Below are 16,842 nucleotides of genomic sequence, written 5' to 3'. Positions count from 1 at the left end.
AAGCGCGTGTCTTTTTCGGAAGACTTTACTTCCTTTAAATGATGGAATTGATTCATCGTGTAGATCCATCTTTCTTACAGTAAATCGGGTAAAACTTTTTAGTTTAGTCCAAAGCAAAAGTATTTTCAGTTATTTGTTACAAAAATATGTGACATATGTTTAAAATAACTTGGTAAATTTTCCCACACTTGGCTTTTATTTTCCTTTTTATTGTCCTCTATTCTATTTTAAATGAATTCTAACATTTTGGTTTGTTTCTCAATTTATGTCCTTTACGAGGTAACAATAATTTCGGTGTTAAAACCTAGTTTTATCATTCATAAATATGTATAAACATGATTTTGAGTTCATTTAATTGAAAATTTTGAAAAATTTTACTAGAATTGGATAGTCAGTATATAAGACTAGGGCTGTTCTTTATTATCAGAGAGCACTAGATTCTAATACAACTACTGCGTTACTAGTATTTCTAATGATAACCAAGTGTATAAAGTAAAAAAAATTAAAATCCAAAAGAATTTAACCCCTTCCCACACTTAAGATCTTGCAATGACCTCATTTGCAAGAAATCAGTAACAATTTAAATTATTGAGGGTGATTAGCGTAGAAAAATGATTAAATTTTACCAAAGTTTCCAAACATATTGGCGTATGTTTGCTGAATGATAAATGGTGCACATCATTTGTTCATTCCTTCTTGTTGTTATATCACATTTATTTTGCATCTTGTCGTCAAAATTAGTTGCTTTTGCTGAACTTAATGCCAGTCTTTGAAAATGCGTTGTTTTACCCTGTTGTGTACATAAGATAAACTGCAAACATATATACATATTTTTGAAGTTTGTATATTACCCCACATTTAAAAATTATTAAAATCTAATAATAAAAGTTAGAAAATTATAAAAACTATTACAATATTAACATAAGTGCTAAATGTAGTAACATTACAAAAATAAAATAAATAAAACTAAATAAACTAGGGTTGTTACTGATACCAGTAGGGGTTCCATGCATAACCATATGTGTTATAAAATGCTTCAGCTGGGTTATAAGTAGGATACGGTGGTTGGATCTCTATAGACCAGGGAGGAAATACGGGCGATGGAGTAGGAATATAGTTTCTACCTACATGTTGGCAATGAGCTATGATTTGGTTTTGATGAACTTGCCAATCTTTAAATGCTCGATGTCTAGCATTTTCATACTCTTGTGAAGCTATAAACCTTTGCATTTCTGTCATTTCATTTCCCCCTCCCACATTACCTGGCTGTTGATTTCTCTCAACCTGTGGATGTCTTCCATTATATCTTACTGCGGCGTTATTTCGCCTTTTCAAAACCTTTGCACCATGATATACATTTAAACCAATTGTATCGCGGGGTTCTGGTTCTTCGATTAATAATCCCCCCCGACTTATATCCACACCGAGATATTCAGCAATCAAAGTAATAAATATACCACCTCCTATTATACTGTGCGGTCTCATGCCCCTAACCATAGCTAATAAATAATAACCCACACAATAAGGTATACTTACAGCGCTTTGTGGGTCTCGAATACACATGTGGTAAAACAAATCCTGTTCATTTACCTTTTCCTTATTCTTACCTCATTGTGTAATCGAATTGGCTAAAAACCTATGAATTACTCTTAACTCTGCTCTATCTATATCCAAATAAGAGTAATTTCCCCCTTTAAATCTGTGATGGCTAGTCATTTGACTCCATACACCATGCGTATCAAAATTTTCATCAATTTTTCTACCATTTAATATCAACCCTCGACAATTGGCAGATGCTAGCTCCTCAGGCGTATATATACGTAAGGCCTGAGCCATGTCTAGTAGAGACATGTGGCGCATCGAACCTCCTAACAAAAATCTAATAAAAGATCGATCGGTTAAACTAGCTACCCGATCATTTATTTCTATACTACACAATAATTCTTCACACCATACTTTATATACAGGTCTACGCATGTTGAATAATCATACCCAATCGTTAAAAGTAGAATTACCATACCTCTGTGTAAGTAATTCCCTAATTGGCTCGGCCAATTCTACAGCTTCTAACGGTGCCCATTCTATTACCCTAGGTAATTCAACAGCTTTAGAATGAAGAGAATGCAAGGTCCTTTGGTATTTTGGATAATCTATCCAACGTCTGTCTATTCTCAAGTTTGGGTGCAAATTTTCCACGTGCATATCTGAAAATGTCATAACTGGGTGAGGTATATCTTGTTTGTAATAGCTATCAACATCCTGTTGTTCCGCATTCTCAGGAGGAGCATTGCGAGCTTGGGATGAAGATTCACCCCTTTCAGTCTGCAAAACACATCAAACACAATTTTTGTGCATCCAAATATGCATTAGTGTCAGCAAAATCATCAATCAAAATAATTACAATGACATGTCCAATTTATATCAAACTTATGCTCATTTTCATATTTTTATCAAATCTACACTTTTTCAAATAAGCATATACGAAAATGTTCGCCAAGTTCATAAGCATTCAACTCAAATAACATGTCAAAATAATCATTACTAGCAATTAAACAAGTTTCAAATGGCATTATCTCTCAAAAATCAAGTTCATGAATTTTAGACTTGAAAAAGTCCACTTTAATTCTCAAAAATCATGTTTAGGCTCAAAGTTTGGATCATTTAACTACCTAAACATGTTACACTACTTAATTTAGCAATAATTCATGACAAAAATCGATCATAACCTGTTTATATCAAAAAGCCCCAAATTTGCTCAAGAACACAAACCCTAGATTATTCAAAATTTGAAGTTTAAGACTTCTAATCATGTTAAATAGCATCACTCTAGGTTATACAAGCATAATACATAAGCAATTTAAGCATAATTACACTAAAAAGCATCAAAATCGAATTGGGTATAAAATTGCTCAAGAACACTAATTTTCGGATTAAATGGTGTTTAGGTGTAGAAATTTACCATTCTTCTTGAGTAATTCCTTGATAGCATTCTTCTCAACATGATTTTGTGAAAGATTTGATAAAAAACGGCCAAAAATTGCGAATTTGAGATGTGTTTGTGTGTGTATTTTCGGGTTTTTTCGCAGTTTGGAGTGTGGTTGTGGGTGCAACTGATCTGTTCTGGCCGTTTTATTTTTTTTCTGTATTTTGCATCCTCCGCGACTTGCGGGGTTTGCTTCTTTCAAACTCCGCGAGTCGCGGCCTTTTTTTTATTTTATAAAAACCTTAACTTATAAAACAATTAATTAAAATAAATTTAAAATTTTGTTTTCCTTTGTTTTAGGACGAGGTCGTTTCGGAACGATGTCCTAGTCCGTCCCTCGACAAAATTTTAAAATTTGTCTTTTTTCAAGCGATTGTTTTAAAAGCTTAGATTTTTTTTGTGTTTTTTAATGTTTTTGGCATACTTTAATTCAATAAGATTAAAAATAATGATAATAAAAGTTCTCGTCCCTCCCTCGGGTAAAGCAATTTTGGTTCAACGACCTAGTCTTCAACTCACGACGAATTTTAAAATCATATTTTTAACTTAGCAAAATAAAGTAAATTTTTGTTTTTAAATTCACACCAAACTTAAATTTAAAATGCATAAAATTAAAAATTCACACCAAACTTAATTTATATTTTTGTTTTTATACATACAAACCTATATTAAATATTCAAATATTTACAATTTTAAATAAGTTTACAATATTAAATTAATATTTATATATTAATTTTAAAAACATGGTAAAAATAAAATTAAAAATCTTTTTGGCTTTTATCCCACTTTAATCAATCAAATATTATCAAAAATATACGCCCCTCTTTTCGGTAAAGTAATTTCGGTTCCATGACCTAATTTAACTCATGACGAATTTTTGAAATATTTTGTGTTGAATGATTAAAGATATTTATACCTTAAGAATAAACGTTAAATTTCGCAGTGATGTAATAAATTTTTGAATGATATCAATAATTTCGGTCGCCAAACCTAATTTCATCGAATACCAATTTAATACTTTATAGCGAACAAATTAGCGTTTATTATCAAAAGGTTAAAAATGAAAATAAAAAATAAAAACTGTACAGACTTACCTGTGAGATAGTATTCTTAGTGATACGATCTATCCCACTCATAAGATAGTCGGTTTAATTGGTTTTCCATGGCTACATAGGCGTAACCTCGAGCATTCAGTGTTTTTTCTTCTAAACATATGAACGGTCCTTCTCTGCATAAAGTAACAAATTCGGTGTTTGAATAGGTTTGATTATTTGAACATTTACCTCCATGTGACCATTTTCCGCATTTGTGACATCTTTCAAGGTGTCGTGCTCTTCTTTTTGCTGCGGATTTTGATTTTCCTTTACCAAATTGTAACTTATTATCTTCGCATCTGGATTCTTTTCTTACTCCGTCCAATTTTTCTCTGATTACTGATACTATTTCACTCGAAAGTGTGTCATTATTACGTTTAGTGATCAAAGCGTGTAGCATTAGACCATGGTTTAGTTCACAGGAAGTCTTCATTTCGTAAAACCTAAAAAAAATAAAAATTCAAAATGGGGAGAGAAGACTAGTTCTTTAGGGTCTGCTAGGGAAAGACCATTCGGGTTCCATTTTCGAGAACTACACGAAAACAGAAAATCAAATTCTAACAGAAATACATAAACCTCCCTACACTTAGTTGAAATTGTGATTAACATTATTTTCAATTGAATCATCAACAACTTGTATATCTTTGACTTTTACTTCAATCCATTTGTTGATTTCCTCCGTAACTTTCACAAATTCAACTAACATCGCCTTTTCTTTTGACGATAAATTGGATATTAATCGGTTACATAACTTAAAGTTTCCTTTAATCTTAGCATCGTGAATCCGTTTATAAAGTTTCTTCGTTGAACTGTTAAGAATGGGTTCATCTAATTTCGTATCATCAATGGCATTCTTTGTGATTGGATCATCATTAAGTGTTTCTTCATCTTCCCCACACTTATGCGTTTTTATTGGTCTAACAGTTTTGGTTGGTGGAGATCTAAACTTTCGGTTCACAAAGGTGATCGATGTATCACCATCCCTAAGTGTCATTCTACCTTCTCTTACATCAATGAATGCCTCGGTGGTTGCTAAAAATGGGCGACCTAGAATTAGAGGAATATCAAGGTTTTCCTCCATATTAATCACTATGAAGTTTGCAACAAAGGTCAAACTTCCCACGTTAACAAGTAAATTATTTGCTATTCCAACCGGGTGTTTAATGGTTTGGTCAAATGATTGAACACCTATTTTGGCTGGTTTTAATTTACCCATGCCTAATCTTTTGTATAAGGAAAGAGGCATAATATTTGTACTTGCTCCTAAATCTGCGAGTCCATTATATACAGCACCATCATTAAGCAAGCAAGAAATGATAAATTCACCCGGGTCTCCTGCTTTAGTAAGTCAAGTTGGTTTGTAAACCTTTTTCGGGTGTTCTTTTCTTGGTTCTTTCACTTCTATTTGAACTTCTTGTTCACATTTTTCTTCGTTTCTTGGAATGGGAGGTTTGTATAAGAATTCTTCTTCATCACTCAAATTTGAATCCTCCCTATATTCCAATTTTGATTTTTCATATGTTGTTGATAACATATTTATGTTTTCATTTTGAAGGTTTTCTTGGGTGGTGAAATTATGATTAACTTCATTGTCAACTTCCATCGGACCATGTATGTAATGTTTAACTCAGTGACCATTAACTTTAAATTCAATCCCATTTGAATTTATTAATTCTATCGTTCCGTATGGAAAAACTCTTTTGACTATGAATGGTCCAGACCATCTTGATTTCAATTTTCCAGGAAATAGCTTGAATCGTGAATTAAAAAGAAGAACTCTATCTCCTTCTTTAAATTCTTTTGAACTTCTGATTCTTTTATCATGCCATTTCTTCGTTCTTTCCTTATAGATTAACGAATTTTCGTATGCTTCATGTCTTAATTCTTCTAATTCGTTTAGTTGACTTAATCGTAGACGTCCGGCTTCATGTAAATCAAGATTACATGTTTTCAAATCCCAAAATGCTTTGTGTTCAATTTCTACTGGAAGATGACATGCTTTTCCATAAATGAGTTTAAAAGGTGTGGTTCCAATTGGAGTTTTGTAGGCTGTTCTAAAAGCCCAGAGTGCATCCTCCAATTTTATGGACCATTCCTTCGGATTTGATCCTACGGTTTTCTCTAGAATACGTTTTAAAGCTCGGTTGGTATTTTCAACTTGTCCACTTGTTTGTAGATGATATGCAGTGGAGATTTTATGAGTTACTCCATATCTTTTAAGAACTTTCTCAAGTTGATTATTACAGAAATGAGTTCCCCGATCACTTATTAAAGCTTTCGGTGTTCCAAACCTTGCAAAAAGATGTTTTAAAAAGTTGACTACAACTCGTGCATCGTTAGTTGGGAGAGCTTGTGCTTCCGCCCATTTAGATACATAATCAATGGCAACGAGAATGTAGAGATTATTATGAGATTTTGGAAATGGACCCATAAAGTCAATATCCCAAATGTCAAATACTTCACATACTTAAATGACATTTTGTGGCATTTCATCACGTTGATTTATTTTTCCGGCCCTTTGACAAGCATCACAGGATTTGCAAAGAAGGTGTGCGTCTTTGTAAATTGTAGGCCAATAGAATCCAGCATCATAAACTTTTCTTGCTGTGAGTTGAGGCCCATAATACCCTCATGTTGGTCCTGTGTGACAATGGTTTAAGATTTTACTAGCTTCATCTCCGAATACACATCGGCGTATTATTTCATCGGGACAACTTTTAAACAGATGTGGATCTTCCCAGAAATAGTGTTTTATATTACTAAAGAATTTCTTTCATTTTTGGTACGACAATCCTTTTTCAAGGAATCCACATACTAAGTAGTTTGCATAGTCTGCAAACCATGGAATTTCATTATAATCTATCTTCAATAGATATTCATCAGGAAAGTTGTCTTGTATGGCCGATTCGTTTAGAACTTCTAAGTCGGGATTTTCAAGACGAGAAAGATGATCAGCGGCGAGATTTTCTGCACCTCTTTTATCTCGGATTTCAATATCGGACTCTTGTAAGAGTAAGATCCAACGGATTAATCTTGGTTTAGCATCTTGTTTCGAAAATAGGTATCTAAGAGCAGAATGGTCGGTATAGACCACCGTTTTTGCTAGAACGAGATATGAACGAAATTTGTCAAAAGCAAAGACAATAGCAAGGAGTTCTTTTTCAGTAGTTTTGTAATTTGTTTATGCTCCTTGTAACGTCTTACTAGCATAATATATAGGTTGAAATCTTTTTTCAATCCTTTGTCCTAAAACGGCTCCCATTGCAAAATCACTTGCATCGCACATTAGTTCAAACGGTAGATTCCAATTTGGTATTATCATGATCGGCGCATTAGTGAGTTTCTCTTTAAGAATATTAAAAGATTTGATGCATTCATCTGAAAAGATGAATGGAGCATCTTTTTCTAGGAGTTTATTCATAGAAGTGGCAATTTTAGAAAAATCTTTTATGAAACGTCGGTAAAAACCGGCATGCCCTAGAAAACTCCTAACTCCTCTAACATTGGTGGGATGTGGAAGTTTAGCAATTACATCTACTTTAGCTCTATCCACTTCAATTCCTTCCTTTGAAATTTTATGTCCAAGAACGATGCCTTCTTTAACCATGAAATGGCATTTCTACCAATTAAGTACTAGATTTGATTGTTCGCATCTAATAAGCATTCGTTCAAGATTAACTAGACGTGATTCAAAAGTATCACCGAAGACTGAAAAGTCATCCATGAAAACTTCCATGCATTCTTCTATCATGTCGTGAAAAATCGCCATCATGCACCTTTGAAAGGTTACAGGGGCGTTGCAAAGTCCAAATGGCATGCGTTTGTAAGCAAAAGTACCATAAGGGCAAGTGAATGTGGTTTTTTCTTGGTCTTCGGGTGCTATTGGAATTTGAAAGTATCCGGAAAAACCATCTAGAAAATAATAGTAACTATTTCCGGCTAATCTTTCCAACATTTGATCAATGAAAGGTAAGGGAAAGTGATCTTTTCTGGTGGCGTCATTTAATTTTCTATAATCAATACACACACGCCATCCTGTTACAGTCCTAGTAGGAATAAGCTCATTTTTCTCATTTGTAATGACATTCATGCCACCCTTCTTAGGCACGCATTGAACTGGGCTTACCCATGGACTATCAGAAATTGGATAAATTAAACCTGCATCAAGCAGTTTAATAATTTCTTTCTTAACTACATCTTGCATATTAGGATTTAGTCTTCGTTGGCGTTGCACATACGTTTTATGACCTTCTTCCATAAGGATTTTATGTGTGCAATACGAAGGACTTATTCCTTTAATATCATGAATCTTCCATGCAATGGTTGGTTTATGAGCTTTCAACACGGAAATTAGTTGTGATTTTTCATTTTCAGTAAGAGAAGACGATATTATTACAGGTAATTCAGATTCACCATGTAAATAAGCGTATTCCAAATGGTTTGGAAGTGGCTTTAACTCTAATGTCGGTGGTTCTTCTATCGATGATTTATATCGATATCTGTCTTCTTCTTTTAGCATTTGAATTTCTTCTGTTGTTGGTTCATATCCATTAGCCATTAGTGTAGCTAACATTTCAACTTCATCAATTGGCTCAGTTCCTTCTCCTAAAGAACATTCTCCTGTCCCTTGTAATTCTGGAAATTCTTCTAACAATTCTGCATGTGAATCTATAGTTTGAATATAATAACATGTATCATCTGCAGATTGCGGTTGTTGCATTGCTCTATCAACTGAAAAGGTAACACTCTCATCCTCTATACTTAGGGTCAGTTTCTTACCGAACACGTCTATCATTGCTTTAGCCGTGTTTAAGAATGGTCTTCCTAATATGAGAGGAACTTGAGAATCTTCTTCCATGTCTAGAACAACAAAATCTACTGGAAATACTAAAGTACCAACTTTAACTAGCATGTTCTCCATTATCCCTCTAGGATATTTTATTGATCGATTGGCTAGTTGTATGCTTATTCTTGTTGGTTTCAATTCTCCAAGATCTAGTTTAGTGTATAGTGAATTCGGCATTAAATTTATACTAGCACCTAAGTCTGCTAATGCTTCTATTGAACTAAGACTACCCAGAAAACATGGAATTGTGAAAATTCCTGGATCAGATAGTTTTTCTGGTATCTTATTCAACAGTACTGCTGAACAATTAGCATTCATAGTAACAGCCGAGAGTTCTTCCATTTTCTTTCTATTCGATATTAGATCTTTCAGAAATTTAGCATATCTAGGCATTCCTGAAATTACATCAATGAAAGGAAGATTTACATTTATCTGTTTAAACATATCCAAGAATTTGGATGGCTCGGCTTCAAGTTTCTCTTTTTTCAATTTACTTGAGTAAGGAAGTGGTGGTTGGTATGGTTTAACATAAGGTTTATCCTTAACTGTGTTATCTTCATTAACCTTTTCAACTACCGGTTCTGTTTCCTTATCTTGTTCAGGTTGTGGTTCTTGTGGAGTAGGAATAGCTTCATCAGAAATTACAGGTATTTCAGGTGGTTTAAGTGTTGTACCACTTCTTGTGGTAATGGCTTTAGCTGTTTCATTCCGGGGGTTAGCATTTGTATCACTAGGTAAACTTCCCAGTTTTCTTTCACCTATTAACCTTGCTAGGTTACTTACTTCTTGTTCCAAGTTTTGAATAGAAGCTTGTTGATTTCTAAATGCTTGAGCATTTTGTTCATTGGTTTGTTTCTGAGATGTGAAAAACTGTGTTTGAGTTTCAACTAGCTTTGTCATCATATCTTCTAAATTCAGGTTTTTATCATCGATTTGTGGTGGTTTGTTTTGAAAATTAGGTCTTTACTGGTTGTAAGTATTATTGGATACTTGTTGATTACTAGGACCTTGTTGGTTGTTGTATGGAACATTTCGGTTATAATTCTGGTTTTGATTGTAAATCGGTCTTGGCGGTTGATAATTATTCTGATAATTATTTCCAGGCCTTTGGTTTATGTATGAAATATTCTCTCTTTGTTCCATTGTTAGCTCAATACTGAGACAATCTTTTGTCAAATGTGGTCCTCCACACTGCTCACAACTAATTCGTATTGAGTGGATATCTTTAGTCATCTTTTTCATTCGTCTCTCGACAGCATCTATCTTTGCAGAAATGGAGTCTAAGTCATGGCTAGAATCGGCTCTAGCTGCTTTAGATGATCTAACGATATCTTTTTCTTGGTGCCACTCATGTGAGTGGGAAGCAGTGTTATCAATAATTTTATAAGCATCAGTTTCGGTTTTCTTCATAATGGAACCACCAGCTGCTATATCGATGCCTTTCCTTGTAGTGATGTCGCATCCTTGGTAGAATATTTGTACTATTTGACAGGTGTCTAAACCATGTTGCGGACATCCTCTTAATAACTTTCCAAATCTAGTCCACGCCTCATATAGAGTTTCATTTAGTTTCTGTGTGAACGTAACAATTTCTCCTTGAAGTCTTACGGCTTTAGATGCCGGAAAGAATTGTTTAAGAAATTTTTCAACTAAAATGTCCCATGTATCAATCGCCCCTTCAGGTAACAATTCTAACCAATCTTTGGCTTCTCCCTTTAAAGTTCAGGGAAATAACATGAGATATATCTGTTCATCCTCCACTTCTCTTATTTTAAATAGTGTGCAGATCCTATTAAAGGTACGAAGATGTTCATTTGGATCTTCCTTCGGCGCACCACTAAATTGGCATTGATTAGTCACCATGTGTAGAATTTGTCCTTTGATTTCATAATCTGGCGCATTAATGTCTGGATGAGTAATTGCGTGACCTTAGCCAGTGCGTTTAGCTTTCATTCGGTCTTCCATACTTAAAGGTTCTAGATTTTCCATGATTGAATTTGTTGAATCTGAATCACTAGAGGATTCTGATTTAATGGTTCGTTCCTCAACAATCTCTGTTTGAATGATTGGTGGTTCCGGAGGAAAAATTAATGGTTCAGGATCTATGAATTGTCCCTGAATATTCTCCGGATTCTCAATTGTGAGGTCGGGTTCAAAAAATGGATTATCAGAAATTTGAATTGGAGTACTTGGTCGACTGGATGACGATTCTAAAGAAAAATCAACGGCGGTAATATTTGCTAAATGTCTTGATCGAGTTACAGGTGGTGAACGTACAAAAGGTGGTGAACGTCTTGCTCGGTGCATTCACTGAATATCCTATTAGTTTTTAAAAGGAAAGAAAAATTATATAAGTTATCCAATTAATAGACTTTTCTGATTTTGCCCACGTTTCGAATAGCCAAAAGATGCAGCAGAGGGCCAGGATTCGTTTTGAAAGGATCCGAAACTAATCATCCGGACATCGTCCATATAGATTAAAAACGAATTACAATAGTTGATAACATCGCGAGGTACTTGACCTCTATATGATACATTTTACAAACGTTGCATTTATTTCTTAAAGGCAATCTATTATTACATCGAGAGTTGACATATTAGCCTAACATTTTATAACAACCAAATGATCTAATCTGCCATTTTCATAACAATAGTCTTTAATGAACTTCAATGACTCGAATGCAACGTCCTTGTATCATAGCTTAAATGGTCCCAAGTAGTATCCTTAACATGAGCTAATGCACAGCGGAAGACTTAATTCGTACCTGAGAATAACATGCTTTAAAACGTCAACATAAAGTTGGTGAGATATATAGGTTTGATGCTAGCAGCGTTATAACAATGGACCACAAGATTTCGTATATAATCATTTCAATAAAAATATTCTAAGTGGTTGAGCACTTGGTAACCATACTTAACATTTAATCACGTCGCATATTCCCTTTAATATGAAATCTTACTACACCGTACCAAGGTGTAGTCGCAAAACGAAGTACTGTGCAACCGTTGAATACTGGTCGTCCAGTCCGGTTGGGGTTGTCAGGCCCGATAGATCTATCAACAGGATTCGCGTTTACAATACCGCTGTAAATAACAGTTACCAAGCTACAGGGAAGTATGCCAGTGGTACAACTCAACGTAGAATATATTTTTCAGTTACTTGTGTCCATAACGTAAAACATAAAATACATGTATTCTCATCCCGAAATATTTAGAGTTTAAAAGTGGGACTATATACTCACTGTTGTCTCGAAGATATATATATTTTTGACTTGGTCTTCCGGTTGATATCACGAACCTATCCATATATAATATATCAATATATTTTCATTTTAAACAAACATCTCGTATATATATTTATAATACTTTTAATACTTTGAATAATTCCTTAGTCCGTAGTTAGCGTTTCGATGTTAGTAATTCAATTTTAATGGTTCATTTTTAGATGTTTAATATACCCGCAATAAATAAACCCCCAACGAAATAAATAAAACTCCCATAAAACCCCATCGTATATGTGTTGGTCGAGATTAATCTTGACCCATGGTACCGGTGTTGTCAAATGACGTGTTGCGTACATAAAGTACCGGTGTTGTCAAATGACGTGTTGCGTACAATCATGGGATCTTATGATTAATCTTCTCGTGTTGTTTACGGGTGATCCTGAACCATATGAAATTGAATTATGAGTACATATATATAAAATATCATGTTATCTTAGAAATATGTGATTTATATCTTTTTTTTCCAATTGATCCCGTAGTTGAAATGATCTAGGATAACCAATTTTGTTTCGGTCATAGTTTCTTCGTTACAAGTCCGTTTTCGTTGATTCAAATTGCCATCTTCTTGGATCGAGTTCTTCTTTAAGACTATGAACTGTAAATACCTTGGTTTGTATTCAAAATCATACGGCATAAGTGAAACATTAGTGAAACATATGAAGTTAAACATTTTGTTACAAAAAAAAATCATTTAATGACCATTTTTCTAAAAATACTTATACTTTGAAAAACCAAGTTTTACCTTATTAAATTAGCATATATTTAAGTTATATTACAGGTCTTGAAGTATTTTAAAAGTTAAGTTAGAAGGATCTATTTAGTTTGCAAACAAGTTTGAAAACATTCAAACTATGTTCTTGTTGTTAAACTTTTGTACCACAAAATAAGATAGCTATATATATATGAATCGAACAAGGTTATGAACATAGATTCTACCTCAAGTTCCTTGGATAAGTTTGCTGTAAAAGAGGAGTAAGAAGCTAGAATCAAAAGGGTGATAGAAGTGGATGAAAGATTGGAAGTAAGTTGGTGTTCTTGGAAGGTTTTCTTGAAGTGTTTTTGTATGGTTTTCTTATGGTGTTTATGTAAGGTTTTTGAAGCTAGATCTTCTTAGAACTTTACTGAATTGTTGAAGGTGTTTAAGGGTTATAAGTGTGTGTGTTTTAGCTAGGAGATTGAAGTAGTAAATGAATCAAAATGATGATACATATATACTCCTAAAAATGTGATCTTTAAGGATAACATGACAAAATTTTAGTTTGTAATCTTATGTATTTGTCAAACAATAATACAAAAGCAATTACCTTATACCTAGGGTAGTAACAAGGGCTGGTTAGGTGGTGATTTGATGTGTATATACCAATAGTAAATACGTATAGAAGCTAGGTATGATACGAGTACAAATACTCTAGATATACGTATAGAAATTTTGTGAAAAATGGAATGAGGATTCAAATATAGCTATCTTTTGTGAATACACTTATATGATTTTATGTATTTAAGTCTTAAAAGTGAGTAAATACATTACTTATACGATATATGTATAAACATTATAAGTCTTAAGTATTTATGTCAAATAACGTTACGTATAGTTATCGTTTTGAAAACTTAAGTTAGTAGTTTCAAAATATACTTATAACTTATAGTTTTTGATACAAAATAAGATATTAAAACATTCATTAATCATGTTAAATATGTATATATACATATATATACGCAAACGTATAATTATCATATATTGTATAGTTCGTGATATCGTCGGTCAAACTAGACGGTCAAACGTTGTGTAAAACTCTTTTCGGAAATATAAATCTCGACAATTTGGATTACTTATCATGTTGGTAAGTTTTAATTTATGTAAATATTAATCTTATAAGTATAGAACGATCGAAAAAAAATGCGGGTCAACTTTAGGGTTTTTGCTTATCGTGTCGGAACCATATAGAGATTAGAGTTTAAATTTGGTCGGAAATTTCCGGGTCGTTACAGTACCCATCCGTTAAAGAAATTTCGTCCTCGAAATTTGGTAGAGGTTGTCATAAATAACCATAGGAATGTTTTCATGACGAATATGAGGTAATAATGAAATTTTATCATTATTGAAAGATTTAGATAAAACGATTTGGTTATGTGAGACGCACGAGCGAAGCTATCACAAAAAAAAAATGAAATGAGTAAATATGGAATCGTTTTTAATCGATGACGTGGTTTAGAATTGATTTCCGGGATTTAAGGGATTTAGGAAAAATCTTACGTAATAAGATTTGGTTATTCGGCGATCAGAATCTTCTTTGATTTAATGCGGTAATCTGTTTCGATTTCTCTGTCGGATATTTCACTATAAATCCACCCCTTCGTTTCCTTATTTTTCACAACTCGCATCTTCTACTCTTTCTCCTTAATTCCTACTTTAAGGTATCCTTTGAAATGCTTCATCCCGTTCTGATTTTTGTTATACTTCTAACTTTTATATCTTTCATTCTTCTCTTCCATCTACCGCCAGAAGAATCTATTCACTTTTATGATTTTCTTGGAATTATAATGTTTCTAATTCTCCCGTGTCTTTACGTCGCCATACGTATTGATATACATGGTTTGTAGTTTCTGGGTGGTTGTTGGGTTTGATATCTTTCCTTATACTTCGATGCTCCTGCTTCTGTTTTCCATAATCATTGTCATCCATAGTTAATATTCTCTCCTATTTGCTGTGATCTATACCCCAATTTCTATTTTGGGACTTTGTCCCTTCGTTTCTTCTTCCCGTCCTTGAGTCAAGCGATCAATAGTTCGGAATTCGTAGGTATAAAATTTGGAATGAACCTAGCTATTGGTTTTAGAATAAAATTGTAATGGCACGATCTTGATTCGTTAAATTACTCGAATATTCCGGAAAAATAGAACTATCAAGGTGATACGTTCTAATATGTTTGGAGACTTGATAGAATGTAAGAGCCGTGTAACATGGCACATGATGACGGTACTGTGAATCATCACATTCCATTAGAAACTTAACATGACTTACTGTAATATAATGAAGTTGATCAAGTTTCATTATATTATACTAATTCATGTATCAGTTCCCAACACTACTTCAAAACATTCCTATTTTAAACTTGAAGGTTTTAGAACTTAGAAACTAACACAGTTTCTTTTATATTGTAACGCAGATATTACGGAGAAATACATGATTTTGGATAAGAACAGTTGTGAGAATATCTCCAGAAATATGGAGGATATGTATAACAAAAGATATGAAGATATCTTATAATATCTAAGATAAGATGATGATGAAGAATATCATCGGGAAAGGTTTAGGATAAGGGGTAGGTTTTTTTTTTTTTTTTTACTAATGGTTTCAGCAAGCACTGAATCGTTTGAATCCTTTGAAAGCAGATTCAGTTCTTGTGATTTATCTACATCCTCCTTCATACTTTGCTCAATCCGTTTTCCAGTTCCAACTCTCCTCTTTTTCTAAGCTTTACCAATACAATGTACTTCATCATTAAACTTTTGACTGTTAAAGTCGTTTACAGTTTTTTTTTTTTTTTTTTTTTTTTTTTTTTTTTTTTTTTTTTTCTGCTTCTTCAGCATTTCAAGAACTACTTCATAGTCCAGGATGTTTTTCAGAACTTCACATTCGAAAAATGTAATTCTTAGGGATAGTCGTTCTCGGTATAACTGGGAGAATTTCTACGAGATTTTCAAAATACTGATTGCGGGTTTCGCCAAAGAGATAACGAGTTGCTGGTACGTCTGCTGATGATGTTGTGAAAAAGGTTCTCCGGTAACAACGTCGAAAGGACAAAGTATAAATATCGAGATTATAATAGGAGTAGTCTCACTGAGAAGTCGAAGTGGAGCTGTGACAAAATTAGCTTCTTGAAAAGGAATCGTATGATTGTTTTTGATAATGAATGATAAGGAATTCGACGCGGATACGTTTTAACTATAACTTCGGTTTCGAAAATTTTTCAGGTGCATCACTGTATGCATAAATCTTTCTTCCGTAAACGAGGTGCGGCTGGTTCAACTTCTCGATCGAGGTGTTTTCAAGAATCATGAAAAGATTTGAATGAGGATTATAATTGTCGAAGTACAAATGAGGTTTAGGATGAAATCAAGTGGCAAAATTGAAGAATTGTTTAGTTTCATATGTTATAATCAACATTTTATTTCATTTTAATTGTCCAATGTTTCTTCTTTATGCCACTTGTTGGATTTGGATAGGTAAAAAAAAATTCAAATATGAAATTTAAATGGAAATGGTTATTCTGGGGTGAACGGATACGTATATCGATGGTTGTAAGTAAAATAACAAATGACCGTTGAATCAGATTCAAGAATGTACAATATAACTTATTAATGTGAATTCTAAATATTCCTCGGGTACTACTCACCCGTTAAAATATTTTCATCATTATTAGTTTGTACGAAGGAATTTTTAATTACTATCTTTATGAAAATATACTTGCATATATATTTTCTTCAGAGATAATCATAGATTTAATGAGTCAATAAGATAATAAACTCATTTGATTTATCGTTAATTCTAGATTACATAATCTCTAAGACTTTAGAAATTACATAATCGTCATACGATACGTAAAGCGAAGATAATCGATGTAGAACGATATA

General features: G+C 33.3%; 1 pseudogene; it reads left to right on the top strand.

Moving 5' to 3' along the window:
* Positions 1-16,842, top strand: part of LOC139870181 (probable protein phosphatase 2C 25) — a 62,450-nt pseudogene that overhangs the window by 29,112 nt on the left and 16,496 nt on the right.

The sequence above is a fragment of the Rutidosis leptorrhynchoides genome, chromosome 10 (genome assembly GCF_046630445.1).
Source record: "Rutidosis leptorrhynchoides isolate AG116_Rl617_1_P2 chromosome 10, CSIRO_AGI_Rlap_v1, whole genome shotgun sequence".
In the NCBI taxonomy this organism is placed as follows: Eukaryota; Viridiplantae; Streptophyta; class Magnoliopsida; order Asterales; family Asteraceae; genus Rutidosis; species Rutidosis leptorrhynchoides.
This window is presented reverse-complemented; position numbering and strand designations above follow the sequence as displayed.